Genomic DNA, 16,036 nt, shown 5'->3' on the forward strand with positions numbered 1-16,036 from the left:
GGGGGCAAACACTTTTTCACACAGGGCCATGTAGCTTTGGATTTTTTTCTTCCTCATTAATAAAACCCTTCATTTAAAAACTGCATTTTGTGTTTACTTGTGTTATCTTTGACTAATGTTTAAATTTGTTTGATGATCTGAAACATTTAAGTGTGGAAAACATGCAAAAAAGTAAGAAATCAGGAAGGGGGCAAACACTTTTTCACACCACTGTATGTAAGTCCTCCAATGCATTCTGGGTCTACCTTGGGGCCTCTAACCAGTTGAGGAGGAGCCAGACTAGGAGTGACTGAATAGACCCTAATGAATCGGCAGAAAGGGAGCTTAAGCACCTCAACTGGAACAGGGAAGCTGGGGCCCCGCCTCTGGAGCCACACCTGGGAGGGGAGCTGACTGGGCTTTGGGCCATGGGACCCGGTCAGGCACAGCCCAAAGGAACAACATGGACCTTTGACCCTGTGTGCCCATCACCTGCAGGGACAGGCATCAGGGTAAGGTGCATTGTGAGCCAGGCTGCAAGAAAGGGCAGGGATCCAGGCATGCTGACCCGTGGCATCACAGACGTTGGAGAATACTTCATAAGCCATCTATTTAACCTTGTAATTCTCAACTTACGGGTCCCAGTGGCCCATCGGCCATTTTCTAATTCACAGTGAAAATAAAAAAAATCACACTGGGAATTTATTTTTGTACTTTAGATGAAATTCCGGTGCAAGAGTTTCTAAAACAGCATCAAAACAGAGCCTCCCACAGAGGTTCAGGATATTTACTTATATATCAATTATTAATACTTGTTTATTAACCGGCCCTTGGCTTCCTGTCATCTTGCAAAGCTGCCCTCTGGGCAAAGTGAGGTGAGTATCCCTGATCTTACCTTTGTGTGTAAATAACTCATTATCGTATTTCTAGAGTAAACATTTGAACAAGGTTATGTTAGAAAGACAAAGCTGTCTGATATTAAATTATTATTATTTATTATTTATGTATTATTATTTTGTACTATAATGCAATAGGGAACTATCTCCATACTGCAAAAATAATGCAGCTTCTTTTCCAAGTTTTCCAATCTTCATTCAAGTTATTCAGTGAGGATGCTGACTTATTGCACCTGTTGGCTTTGTCTTTTCTGCATCTTATCTGCAAATTAGCAGGATAACATTTATGTAAACATCAAATGCATATTTAAGACAGTGTTTAGGGTTTCATCAAAGTCAGCTGGAAATATTTAAAATGAGACATGTTAGCTGGCTAGCTACAGGTAATAAAGCATGCAAAGTTGTCATTTCAGTTGTCAACATCAACTATCACTAAAGATGAGAAGCCTGTGTTTATCTGCAATATCTGTCTAAAGTACAGATCCAGTGTTTCAAATTTCAAGTAGTAAATCTGCATCGGTGCAAGAGGCTGCAAGCGTAGTAGAAGAACATACATTTCAGAGACAATTGCAGAGGCCTTGCTCATCACAGCTTTACCTCATTGCTGCTCCATCCACAAAAGAAACTGTTGGCTGACTAATTTCTGTCAGAGCTGCACAGGCTCTCTATCATCTAAATGTTATTTGCTGCTGGTACTGGGATCATAAACCTTTAATCCCCAATCAGACTTTTCACTCAACTCCATCAATCAGGTAAACTAATTATTCCACAAAAGATTGAAATGTCATTATTCTTTTTCCAATGTAAATGAGATTTGAACTCTATAGTTCCCCAGAGAGGACCAGCCCTTGCAGCAGCCATACGCTACATTGTTCCATCCATGTCCTCCACTGCAAAGATATCATAGTCTGTGACAACCACAGCAGCAAGCCATTACAGACACATACATTTATAACTGCAAAGAACTGCAAAGCTCCAAGTCATGCTGCCCTCACAATTTTCTGTGAGCACTGAACTGCTGTATAAGTGAAAAAAAGTACCAGGAAAAGAAAATAAACAACAAGGAGAACAGAGGGAGGGTTTTTTTAGAGGGATTAGAGAGAGCAGAGGTGAAAGGAGGTGACTCAGTGAGAGTGACGTATGATACTTGTTGAAAAAAAAGGAATCCTTAACCTACAATGTACGAGGCATACAGAGACTACACTGTTCTGACTGAAAAGGAAAGGTCAATCCATCATTGAGGAGCCATTATGGTGCAGAGTGGAGACCATGAAGGAGGGAAAGAGGATCCAGGAGTGGCAGAACCTGTGCAGTCTGCAGCACCAGTTCATTTTTTGTTTGAATGTAGTGTGGTAGTTATGCTGTTACTTACTTACCCTGTTTTCCAGGGTCTTTTTTGAGTCAAAAATGTGTTTTTCTTATGTTTTAGATCCCCTAAAATGAATGACCGTGACTATACCAACTTGTGTCTGTGCAAAATTTGTGACTAGACAGGTGTCTTCACTGTCCTCTATTAAAGGGGCAATATCTGTGCACCTCCCTAAAATATGACATTCAATCGTACATCTGGAAGAACCATGGATGTATAAAGAGACCTGGATACAGCGTAGTAGGACGGGTCCTGTTCAGTGCCATTATAGATGCTTAGTGGGCGCTGATTGGCATTGCTTCTGCTATGGCTTCCATCAGCGGAACCCGCAACTTCAGGTTTAGTGCTCCTGTTAACTTGAATGGCGATAAAATTATTTAATCATGTGGCTTTTCTAGACTTTCCAATTGTTATTGGACTGAATGGATTAAATCTCAATAGTGAAAGGAGGCATTTTGTGGGGGTTGTGACGCTCCATTTATCCACTGATTTACAGACATCTCTTTTGCCATGTAAGACAATGGGAAAAGTCTTTTGGGCCGCAGGGCATCATGTGATGGAAAATTGGCTTCAAATCCCAACACACTTCCTGTGGTCCTGGACAGAATAGTTACGTCACCAATATCAAAGCCGATCTCTGTCTAACAGGGGTAACAAACAAACTTTGACACAACATCGGCAAGGAAACTTGAAATCTCCAGTGCAGAGCGGACTTAGCATTAGCACAGTGAAAGTTTTGATAGCAAACATGGAGTGCAGTTTTTGGATGTAAACCAAACCAGGAGCTTCTCTCCACTACCAAAAACCCCATTGTAGCAGATACTGTATGTCTCATAAACACTAACAGTGTCAGCCAATTCATTCTCAGCCACTGCCAGTTACCCTAAAAGCTAACAAATAACAAAAATGAACGATGCTAACTACACTTAGCATTCCAATATGTCTGCTAGTCACTGATTTTGGTGCACAGCTGACTTCTTATCTGGGTCTGGGTCTGACTGAGGCTCAAACATGTATGGCTGAACATCTTTGATGTTTCCTCTAATGCTAATGCTAGCCATCTTGATGTGCAGTGCTCTACACTGGTTAAACTAGATTGAGCTGCGCTGGAGAAAACAAAAACTAAACTTACTGCAAGCAAATCTCTCAATGAGGGAGATAAAGTAGATCTGCTGCCAGCCCCTTTTTGGAGTTTTTGGGGAAACATGTTAAACAAGTATAACTTTAAAACATGTAGGGAGAGGGAATAAAAAAAGCATTAATGAAAGCATTGGAGAAATTAAAGCATAAGGGTTAAAGCATTAATAATGCAATCCCCTTTTCTTAAATGCTACCGTTATCATGATATGTTTTTTTTTTTTTTTGTTAGATGATTTAAATGTATGTAAATGCAAAAAATAGCATTTATATTTTTATGTTAATTTTTCTCGAAGAACTTAACAGCCCCTGTATTGCCTTGACTTTGGCAACAAAGTGCGGATTAGAATAATGAAATGATATTTCACAAAGCTGTGTCATATTTTTGCTAGTTTATATACTGTGTAAATTGGATGTTTAGCAGTGATGTAACACCTGAACTAAGTGCCACGTAAAGTGTGAAACTTGTGTGGTACAACAGAGTTGGCTTACCCAAACTTCTAATCAGACTCAGCTGTCAGAGTTTGGCTCTACCGCCACTTCCCTCCAGGCCCACAGCTGAGAGACAGAGATGTGATGGTGCAAATCCTTTTGCAGCCCTGTACAGCAGCATGGGGGTTTAGAATTGAGCAGCCACAGGCCATCATTGGGGGGAGTATAAGAGGAGAGTGAGATAAGATAATCTGTGGAGGAAGAAGGGAAGGTGGTCTGCAAAGGTCTCAATGAGCCGTGGGTCAGTGTTTCAGGGGGCAGTTGCACTTTAGATTAAGGATTGCTAAAGCTTAAGGTGCAGCGCAAAGTGTCTGATGATTAGATTTTGGCTGCACTTTAAGCTCTGTGTGGCAGCTATAAGTCACACCATGGAAAACCAAGAAAGGAGTGTTGAGCACTGTTGCCATAACTATAGTATGAAAAATTGGGGCATGACACTGGATGGGGATAAATATTGTGGGTGCAGGATCTAATTAAATGAAAGCAGGGAGGGGGTTTAGTCTGGAGGGTCTCCAGTGAAACAGATGTGAAGACATTTACCACAGCATTTGATGCAACAATGCTTTCTACCATAGGCTTAGTGAGGATTCACACAGAAGCCCAATTCAGATGTCAATAGGATAATTTACTAAGCCACAGTGGTGACAATAGAGAACATCAGGGTTTGCCATCATCAATCTGCAGGCCCATTAAACAGGCAGCAACATTCAGCAGTCACCTAATGCAAATGTTACTAGGTTGAGTGTGTGAATGTGGGTATCACAGATGTTTTATTGAATTAGACCCATGACACCTCCACTATGGGCTCAGCAGTGATTTCTGGCACTACAGAAAGACAGTGACAGCACAGAGGCTGCTGTGACACTTGCAGAGGTGATCAAATGGGGGCTTGTTTTTAAGAGAAAGGAAAGGAATGATTTGATAAGCCAGGCTGTAAATGGACTGGGGATTGAAAATGCAGTTGTTCACAGGAGGAGTAGCTGATCCAAAGCTGAATATTTATTGCTCTCTGTCTTAGGAGTCAGGTGGTTGAGCGGATCAACAGCAGTGGTGTGCAGAGGGACAGTGCAGATGGGCCTGCTGGTTTAAGTAACTGACATATTGAATCCCTTAAACCTTAATAGATTTATTTAGTCACATAGGGGCAGCAGATAAAGCTATAAACACAACACTGACATATTCACCAGTTGCCTTTTAAAATATCCAGCAGTTACAGAGCAACATTATCATTTATTTGGAGTCGTGTTTGTGTCCACCAGGTGAATATTAATCCAACACATACTCTCTTTTAGCTGTTTTTGCTCTCAACCAACTCCTGAGGGAAATATCTGGCTCGTTAGCTGCTAAATGCTTCTTGATGCTAATCGCCAATTTTGTCTGTCTGCTTTCTGTGCTGGAGAGGTGTACAGTTGGTTTGTCAGAGCTTTTTGAGTAAGAAGAGCTTCCTGCTGTGGCTAGAAACAAGTCAGAGTGAACCAAACATTACCATTGTGGGCAGTTAAGCAAAAACACTGAGCTGAAAGAAGTTAAAACACTTTGTATAGTTTAGATCAGTGGTTCCCAACTGGTGGGTCGCGGGTCTATTCTGAATGGACCACAAGTGACTTGCAAATGTGCCAAGTTTGTAAAAAAACACATACATTTCATTTTTAAGTACAGCAAATTTCTGGCGCGGAGCTTTTATTTTGAAGTGCCACTTTCTGCTGTAGATTGAGTGACTAATGGACAGCTACTTGACGGAGACAGCAAACTAGCTCAACTTTATGGCCAAATGCAAGTATGATGCTTAATGTATTAAACTGTCTGGCACAGTTGGAAATAACTGGTTTAGGTGTGCTGCAAATTCAGTTGAACGTCTTTCTGGGTTTGTCATTAAGAGTGACCCCTTTCAAAGAGGTACAAAGAGTTGGCTTACAAAGAGTCACTGTTTCCATTGTCAGTATACAAGTATTGATTATGGCAGCTTTGAGTTGTAGCTGCACCTACTTGCCCTTGCTACAATACGTCATTCATTTCAATTAATAAACATGCTAGCACGTAGCAACATATTCTCACTCCCAACCTAGTTAAATACAGTTAGTGGCCCGCTGCATCAAACTACGATTCTCAAGGTATCGCTCTAGGTTCAGTTTTGGAAGGTCAGGGATGTGTTACTTTCTGCTAGTGAGATGCATACTGTCTTTTCAAAATAAACTTATGGTTGTACTCGAAATGTCATTTCCACTTGTCTCTTTCCAAAATAAACTTAAACCAATATACATTTACTTAATGTTTAGGTTTATACAACAAAAGTACTTTGTCAGGTTTAGAATAAAGATCATTGTTTGGCGTAAAATAAGTATGTTTGGTAGTAACATTATGTGATGTGCTTCATGTGACGAGACAATATTGACTTTTGGTTTCACATAGGACGCAAAAGTTTTCACACCACCATGTGGTAATCACCTTGACAACCACTGACCTGCAAGTGGATTTCCAAAAGCAAAGCATTTTTAAAAGCAGCTGCTGCTGCTACGGTCCATGGCTGTGATGACACGCAGGTACTTCAGTGAACACTGGCAGAAGTGCCAAGCTTATAGCTGCATACTGTAGCAAGACAACGTAAATCTACACATTTGGACAACTTACCTGTCATCTGAAGTCTGGTGGAAATGTTATCAAGGGTCCAGTTTGTTGCTACTGCTATACCTCCAAGTATTCAGACACCAACATTATCAGCTCCTCCATCTTGTCTTTTTTTTGCTATCTTGATGCATGCAACCACCAGAAGTTCAACATGGTGAACCCCTACCGCCATTTCCTCTCTGCCACCTTCCCTTCACTGCAATGACTAGAGGGTATCATGTGGCGGGTGAAAGCAGCTGAATGGTGGTCTCCTGGGTAAAAGTCCTGTGCTTGTTTGTCCTCCCCTCTATCCAACCCAAAGCAGACTTCCTTGCTACATCACTTGCTCGTAGCATTAAATAATGATGCGGCCAAGTGCGTCTTATGAAGACGATAAAGAGTGCCTTAGTGTGTCAGTATCAGAAGTCCAGGGCCACTGACTAAGCATTGGTATTTTACAAGTTGGGACATCCTGCACATTAGGGGTCCAACGCAAAGGCCTCCACAAAACAATGCAGTTATCATTAAAAAAAAAAGTTGAATGATGTTCACCTTATGCAGCAATCCAATGCAACATCATCCAAAGATGCTGGTCAGTCAAAAACAATTGTAACTCTTTGTGGATTTTATTTCATCCTCTAACTGCTGCCCATAGCAACATGCACACACCGACACAGCCTCTTGCATTTTTGAACATCTGCTAAAAAGGATTTCATCTCAGCATATTGAAGCAATATAACATGAAGGAAAAGCTGTGCAGTTAGAATTGTAGAAATATTTTCACAGTGGAAAGTTTCGAAAATGTATTCTGCAGTATGTAAATGAAATGTGGAGGCCAGTGGAAGTAGCCAGTCTATTTGTATTCATAATTAAACACAAGATAAAATGTGGTAATGATTACTGATGTTGAAATGCTGAATGCAGCAGCTTTACGTGGGGTTGGATTAAAAAAAAAAAAAGGTAGAACAAGCCTCAGTGACAGAGCTAGAGGGCAGCTGGGAGAAGCAGCTTCGAATGCCATCAACCTTCTCAAAGTAAGTGACAAAGACAAAGTGACAAAGAGGGTAGAAGAGTCAGACGCAGAAGATCGAGTGGGAAAAGACTGATAGGGGGAGAAAAAGAAGCCGAGTCTGACAACAGGGGAGACTAAAAGAGAGAGAGGTCAGCTGACAAGCTGGGGCTTCTGCCACTTTCTTTCAACTGTTTGCAGTGCTGTGAGTTCAGTTCACAAAGCTTCAGACTCTCGGGGCAGGTGGGGACAGATGGAAAGGTCTAAAAGAACAGACGGAGGAGAGGTAGAGAAGACAGAGACCAAATGTTATGCCCCGTGGTGATGGCATGAAGGTAGACAGTCAAGAAGGGTTATTAGCGATGGGATTGGGAAAGGAAATCAGTCGCTAGTGAGAACCCGAAGGGCTTCAAGCTGTAACACCAAGAGGTAACACCACTAATTTAAACTGTTAGACATTTTTATACTCCATCAGAAGAGATTACTGCATGCTCACTGCCAAGCTCATTTATTATTTTGCTTATTTTGGATTTTATGATAGCTGTGTTTTCAGACATGACATAAATTGGTTTTGCTCACAAACAAAATAATGTGGTCATTATTAGTTTTTTGATTGCTCCCATCCCGGAGAGAAAAAAAAAAAATCTCTTTGCGAGTTGCTTCTTGATTGCTTTGGGAATTGCTCTATTTGTGCCAGGAATTTGATTTGATAATGCTTTTTTCCCTTCATCTTTCATTTTGACAATGTAAATTAAGTGTCAAAGCAACAAAATAACCTAATGCTGTTATGCCTTTATTATCAATACAGATCTGGGCATGTATTTATCAATTAAACCAGGATTAATAAAAAAATACTAATCAACTTCTTACCCTTCTTACATTAGCTTCTCAGACTTTCAGAAAGGTGACAATGTATTGCAGTTTTCTGACAAATGTCAGAAAGTGGTTAGATTAGAAATGCATACAACTGTATGCGTAGGCTTTGTGTGCATATTATCTGGCTTATATATGAAAAGTATAATGTCAAAGGTAATACATAGCTGAAATCCTACAAATGAGGCTGTAGGCACCCTTTCACTGAAAACATGGAGTTCATGGAACCTCTTCATAAGTATCACTCAGAGATGGAAAATACACTGCAGCAATATAAACCCCCAGTATAACTTAAATATAGCTCCGCCATCTGTAATTACAAGTAAGTAAATAATAAATGAATCAATTAACCCATGATTTGCATGAACACAGCTTGGTTTTCTGTATCTTCAAATTTGCGTGTTGAGGAAATGAAGCACTGTACTCACCATCCGAGCAGCTGCACGAGAGATCCAAGTTTAAATTATTAAAGCAGAGATTGTTAGCTGTGAAAAAGCTGTACATTTTTTTCTTGTTGCTGCAGGGCTGTGAGGACCAATCTATGTGAAGAGATCATGTGCTCTCAGTAGGTCAATCAGAAATGTGTTCATTTTTGCTGAAATGCTATCTTTAAATAGTCACATTGTCATCAATGAATATCTCTCATTCGTCTGAATAAATATTAAGAAGGCTGATAATATGCTTTTAAAATAACAAGTTGAATTCCTGTAAAATGGCAATTCATTTATTCATCAATACATGATAGTATAATACTATACTGAACTGTTTAGTACTGCTAATACTGCAAATGTAAGTTAAAATGATAATGGTAAACATAGTACAACATCAACATCAGCATGTCAGTATTTTCATCATGGACATGTTAGAATTTGATGTTAGCGTTAAGATGAAAGCACTGCTGTGCCCACGAATATACAGTCTATGGCAAGCAAACATGTCCTCAATGGTGCATATAATATCGAACAAATCAGTGCCCCATGAATGATGTTACATACTTAATGTAAAAGTTACGTACTTAACATAAAGTCATGTAGTTTCATTTTAGGTAAGGAGAGTTTGTTTGGTTAGATTTAGGTAAAGAAACATGGTTCTGAACATTTATCTCCTACGGGAAAGTCCTGTGTTGTTTGACCCATCCACTGCCCCAAGCTACTTCCTTACACTAACTTTTGGTCTTTATACTACTTTCTTCTGTATACCCCTCAGTGCATTGTTTCTCTGATTATGTGGGTTATATACAAATTGTGGTGCATTACTTTTTTATAGGTATAAGTATAAAGAGTATATAAGAACAGCCTGGCTAGGCCTACAGAATTACAGAGCTGCTAGGATGACTTGTAGATCTTGTTAATAAGTCATATGCTGTAACATGCTCTGGTCTCAAAAAATGTGATCTTTTACTAAAACGGTATATTTAACTCAGTTAATTGTCATCATCAATACACAGTACACATCTCTATTACTTGAGTTAAAGTATAGATAGTCCTGGTCAAATTTTACTCCAATTCAAGTGAAAGAGGCTGAGTCAAATTGTTATTTAAGTTAAAGTACTGGAGTAATTGCTTATGTGTATATATGTCCTCACAAATCAGTAATGTCCTCATAATGTGGTGCAAATACCGGTGAAATGTCCTCATATACGGGCCGCACCGAGACACACACACAAACACACACACACACACACACTTCACAGGCAAATCCATAAACAGTAATTTGACCAAACATAGCACAAAAACTGCAGCTACTACAAGCACATACAACTTTGTTTTGAAATGTTCATCTGGAATTTTGCAAATGTTTACATACCTCGACATGCTTTCTCAGGTTAGATGGCGAATTCTTGTACGCCGCGATGAAGTCTGTGTGTGATAGACAGAGCAAAGATTTAAAACAGTAAGAATGGGTGATCTGGTGGGGAATCTTCCTCTCCATGTGCTGCTGTAGACATAGTAAGACCGCATTACCAAATATGACCACCCGCTGATGATCTCTCTCTCCTGCTGTCTCTACTGATGAGCTGCCCAATTTGTGTAGCACATGCACGAAGTAGATGTACAGGAGCACTTTACAACAAACAATCAAACACCATACTGCATGATGACAGTTTATGGACTTTTGCATTTTAAAAAATAAAAAAAATCATCCGCTGACTTCAAAGCAAATGTAACAAGTAACGAGAGCCTTCATAGAAATGTAAAAAGTACAATGTATGACTTTCAAATGTAGTTGAGTCAAAGTAATAAGTACAGCACTTAGTAAATGTACTTTGTTACTGTGCAGCACTGTGCATATGTAGCCAGTGTTGTAGTGCTCAAGGTTGGTCTTGGTCTTGAGACTGGACTTGGGACCATGACCTGTTTCTATTACTACAACACTGACTATCTTGTCCTGAAAGTGTCTGCATTTTTACTTGGCCTTGTCTCGGTCTCAGACAAAGAAGACCCTGGATTTTATTTCAATACTGGTCAAGACCACAACTGCGGGGAATGCTTGTGCATGATCTTATTTATTTGTTAGCACCATTGCTGAAATTGGATGTGAAGCTGTCAGCCTCAAATGCAACCAATAACTTTACTCATTTCTAATTTGATTTTTTTGTTGCTGTTGCAGCTGTCACCCCTCCCTGCCCCCCACCAGACGCACCCAAGGAAGTGAATGCGGGTGACAGAAGAAGACAGAAAAAGGGAACATGCTGCATGCATTTGCATGCCCCACATTTTATTGTAAGTGTGTCATCTAATGTGGGACTCACATTGGTCTCATCTATTCAGTCTTGACTCCTTGGTTTCTGGTCTTGAGTTCGTCTTAATCCCTGAAGGTCTTGGTCTTGTCTCAGTCTCGGTACACTGTAGTCTTGGTCATGACTTGTATAGGATTTAGGTGGCCTTGACTACAACACAGTGTCCCTATACTTCAAGCCCCAGTCCTCCTAGTGAGACCAAAACTTACTCACTCATAGGACTGATTTCTTATTCTAAGAAACTTGATAAATATGAGCCAGTAAAGTATGGTTTAATGAGAGTGGTTGATCCAAATCTACTTACATTGTGGTCGTATAGTTGAAAACTGATATTTCATCTGGTGACATAGTATACCCAAGTAACACATTCAGTATATGTGATATACAGGCAAGGCAACTATACATCTAAGAACCTTCTTCAATCAGAGCTGAAGTCTCTGTACATTCAATTTTCAACCAGAGAATATTCAGCTGCTACCTTTCTTTCTGCTGGAGCGCTTCCTCGTGACGGAAAGTTTTAATAAAAGCACTGGAGAGATTTCAAGGCATTGGGACTGACTCACCACCACGACAAGATAAAGAAATCCCACTACAAAAGTGCTGAATTATGTACATTCTCAGATTTTCAATGCCGCTCTTCATAACTCTTGAGCTCCATCGCAGCACTTCTGTGACAGATTCACCCTCGATGCAACAAGCCCCTCGGGTGGGGGTTTAAGGGGGGATGAAAGGGGAGAGCTAACAGGGACAGTTGAGTCATGAGGGACAGCCAATGGGGCGACACACCTGTCTTCCACCAACTATTAGCGCGCAGATGGATTGCTGAGTTGGGGCGAGAGTGCGTGGGTGATATGAGATGATGTGTGAGGGGATGACAAGGTGTTTAACCCTTTGCCTCAGAAGAATCTTTTCTTTTCCCAACCCGTTGAGTAAATAGGAGGACATATACATCACAATGTTGCTCTTGGCCCTGTAGGGAATACAGGCTCTTGAAATACTGGCTCACAGCCTGAAACTGTGTGTGTATTACTGGTTGGGTGATTTCTTGTGTCTGTGTGTGCTTGTCCTTTGGTGTGAGTCTATAGTAGCATCACGGAATACAAATGGCAGTTGTTATTTCAACCTACTTCAGACCCCCCTTCCAACACACATGCACACACTGGGATTAAGCAACCTTTACCCTGGGGGCCTACAGAAGTCACCTGGGGTAAACCGTGAGCTCAGTCCCCACTTTTCTTTTTGCAACAGATGCCACGTTCTGCCTGTACTAAATGGCCAAGGGAGGCCTTGAGGAATGAACAGGAGGAAAAAATAAAATCCCTCTTAGTCTTGTTCCCTATCCTGTTTTTCCTCACATGTACATACCTAAGCTTGGACAAATTTTTGTCACATGCGCAGCCATCACTCTTTATCTCTTAGTGTCCTCAAGTGTCTCTGTCAGTGCAGAGTGTTAGCTCAGTAACAAAGGCAAAATAAACACCCGAGGTTTTTTGAACTGTTTGTAGTGTGTTGGCTTGCAGGTGGTGGGAGTCACAGGGGGCTGCAGAGATGGATGGATGCACAGGTGCAAGACTGGCTTCTGTGAGCTTGGGAGGAGACCACAGCTTTTTATTATTTTTCTTTACCAAACCTTCTGTCATTGAGTATGAAGGATTAGAGCTGTGTAAATGATGCAGAAAAGTTGTGAAGAAACAGGCAGGCAGGGTATTTTATGGAAGAAAATTTGTCAGCACTTCATATTTTAGCTTTTGGTTTTATTTTGAGGGGACAAAGTGTGGACCAAACCAAGGCCAGAACAAAAACAAGTACTTTGGTTTTATATCCAGTGCAGCTATTTTTAACCATTAACAGATAAGATGGATTGTGAAAAAACTATGTAAAGACAGTAGTGGTTTTCAGGCAGTTTATGTTAATGATGTTGGTGATCATATGACTTTTTCTTTGGCACCACTGTGACATTGACATTTTTGTGGATTTGAGTTAAATGTCTCGCGTGATGGATGAATTGCTGTTAAATTTCGTTTAGACATTCATTTGTCCCTCTCAGGATGCATTGTAATAACTCTGTTGATCTTCTGATTCTTCATTTAGTGATGGCATCTGGTCAAAATTTGAATTTGTCCATTTATAACTGAATACCTGAAAAATGAATGACACTCCTATCAACCTCAGTTCCTTGTGTAGCACTAATTACCAAATATTAGCATGCTAACATTGTAAACTAACAGGGTGAATAAAGTTAATACCATACCTGCTGAACATCAACATGATAGCATTATTATTGTGAGCAAGTTAGCTTTAGTGATGTTCACGGGACACGATCTCGAATGGACCCTGAAAATTCATTTTGAGATCTGACTGGACCCGTTTTTTTTTTTTAAATATAAATGCAGACCTATTTTTTCCCCAAGATATTACAGACCCAACTGAGTACATGTCCGATAGGAGAGAGACCTCAGATCTGGAACGGGTCTATTTTATGGACCAAACAAACACTGTAATTAAAGTAGCGACTAAAAACGTCAAACACATCATGTCGGATACAGCTTACTGTTCTTGCCCATCATACTGTATAAAATGTTTAATAATGTTTCAGATGGCTATTTTTCTATTTTAGTCCTTTTTTTTCCCCAACTAATTAATTTTTTTTTGAAATTCTGTGGTCACTTATGATGTTGCTGTTGCTGTGATGTGAACTGCTATGATGCCCCAAAGTTTGGGAATATAAAAATACCTGAGTTTACTGTTTCCTCCTCTACTAGGTTTAACATCTTTATATACATTTTTGCTAGCTTCTTTTTCATAAGTGAAGAAGGGAGACTATTCATCTTTCCTTTGCTCTGCCTCCAATTCACTGGCCCTGCTGCTCAAGGTTTTTTCATCCCACTTTTGTTCTTGTAATCTGATCCTTAGTCAACTTAAACATAATGGTAGTTATAGGCAACACAGTGCTAACTGCAGTCCCGTCATAATCAAAGTTGATTCACTTTTCTTCTAGGAACCACTAAGGTATAACACATTATGATAAACAGAATGTGAGCTGCAGTAATAAAGAGGACCCAGCTTGGACCTGACTGACTATAATAAAATGTGGACTGGAACTAGGGTTGGGACTCGTTAGGATTTTAACGATTCCGATTCCTTACCGATTCCTTCTTAACGGTCCGATTCCTTACCGATTCCTCTTACCGATTCTTACATTATATTCATTATACTTGCTATACTTAAACAAGTATATAATAAACACAAATGCAATCATACAAATACAAAAACTTTATTTTAATTGTTGCACGGTGCAATTAGATGAAAAATACACAATTGTGTAAAGAAAACAATTGCACTGTTAGACTGCACATTTAGGCTGTCGGGGAGCATGAGTAAACTTTTTAACAGTTCTTTTGCAAGAAAATGAACATATTTGCTTTTTCTGGAAGAATCCTACACTGTTCTTGGCTAATAGTGTCTCCAGCTAGGCTGTTGGGGAGCACGAGTAAACTTCTTAACAGTTCTTTTGCAAGAAAATGAGCATATCTGCTTTTTCTGGACGAATCTTACACCGTTCTTGGCTAATAGTGTCTCCAGCTACTGAGAACACTCTCTGATGGGGTTGATGATGCTTGCACACACATATATGTGGCAGACAAATCTGACAGGATGAGGAGGAGAGTGGACCTCTTCTCCCACCACCACCTTGCAGGGTCTGTGCTCATGGACACAGGGGGCAGGTTCCTGTACAGTTTTATTTCTTGCTCAGCTTTCTCATGGCAGGAAAGGCAGCATATGTTCTCAGCTGCTGTTTGTGCTTCTTTCTCTTCCTCCTCAAAGAGCTCCTCTAAGGGTGTTATTTTCATTTTCTTGGGAGGATGACTCTGAGTCTGAAATAGACAATAAATCCTGTTAGTGATCATTTAAGGATGACCAGAGTAAGACACTATTCCCAAGAAAATGAAAATATTCACAATGTCCTTACCTCCACATTTTCCTCTTCCTCCTGATCAGACACACTGATGTACTCCTGGCACTGGATGGTCTCACGCTCACCATCTTCACCGTCCTGCCCGATTGGCAGAAAAATACCAGTGATGCATCATTACAGGCATCCAGCAATTCACAGTTTAGGCTGACAACAGTTTCATAGCTTGTTACATTTGTAGATGTGTTTGTGTTTACCTGGTGCTCTGACTCTTCTGGACCTGCCATCTACACTGCAGCATCTTTCACCCAGTCCCAGGCAGCATTGTTGTCCATTTTAGCCTTGAATCTAGGATCCATTATATTTGCCTCCTCCAGAAATGCTGATATCTCACCATCCTACAACACACAGCATGAGACAGATGTACAGTGGCTTTGTAAAGTATTCAATTTCAGACCCATTTACAAGATGGCAAATTGTATTTAATTTGATGTATTTTAAGACTATATGCACATGTATTTTACATGTCTTTATGCATATATGTGTATATGACATGTTTGCCTGTGAAGCACTTTGGTCCAAATGCTGTTTGCAGGTGCTATATAAATGAAATAAACTTAAACTTAAACTATAAGACAGCAAATTGAAAAAAGGGGCCTGAATAATTGGAGACCAATGAATGAATGAATCAATCAATATGAATCGTATCTCCCTTACACCACCTAACAGGTTGTTACTAAGGTTACTGTAGTGTAGATGCATAATTAATACCTGATAGCGGCTGGACAGGTCACTCCATATCTTGGCCTTTATGGAGGCAGTGAAGACAGAGTCGTCATCAGCTGCTGTGAAGTGAGTCTCCAACTTCTTTAGGATTGGAAGTATTTGCCCACACGTTGGTGTCTTCTCGCTTGATACAGCCAGGGTGCTGGTGTAGAGGATTCGCATGAGCTTGATGAACTCGTCTGCTTTCTTGAAATCCTCATCACTCATTCGCTCCAATCTACCAAAAATACAGTATGTA

This window comes from Epinephelus moara, chromosome 14, assembly GCF_006386435.1.
Source record: "Epinephelus moara isolate mb chromosome 14, YSFRI_EMoa_1.0, whole genome shotgun sequence".
In the NCBI taxonomy this organism is placed as follows: Eukaryota; Metazoa; Chordata; class Actinopteri; order Perciformes; family Serranidae; genus Epinephelus; species Epinephelus moara.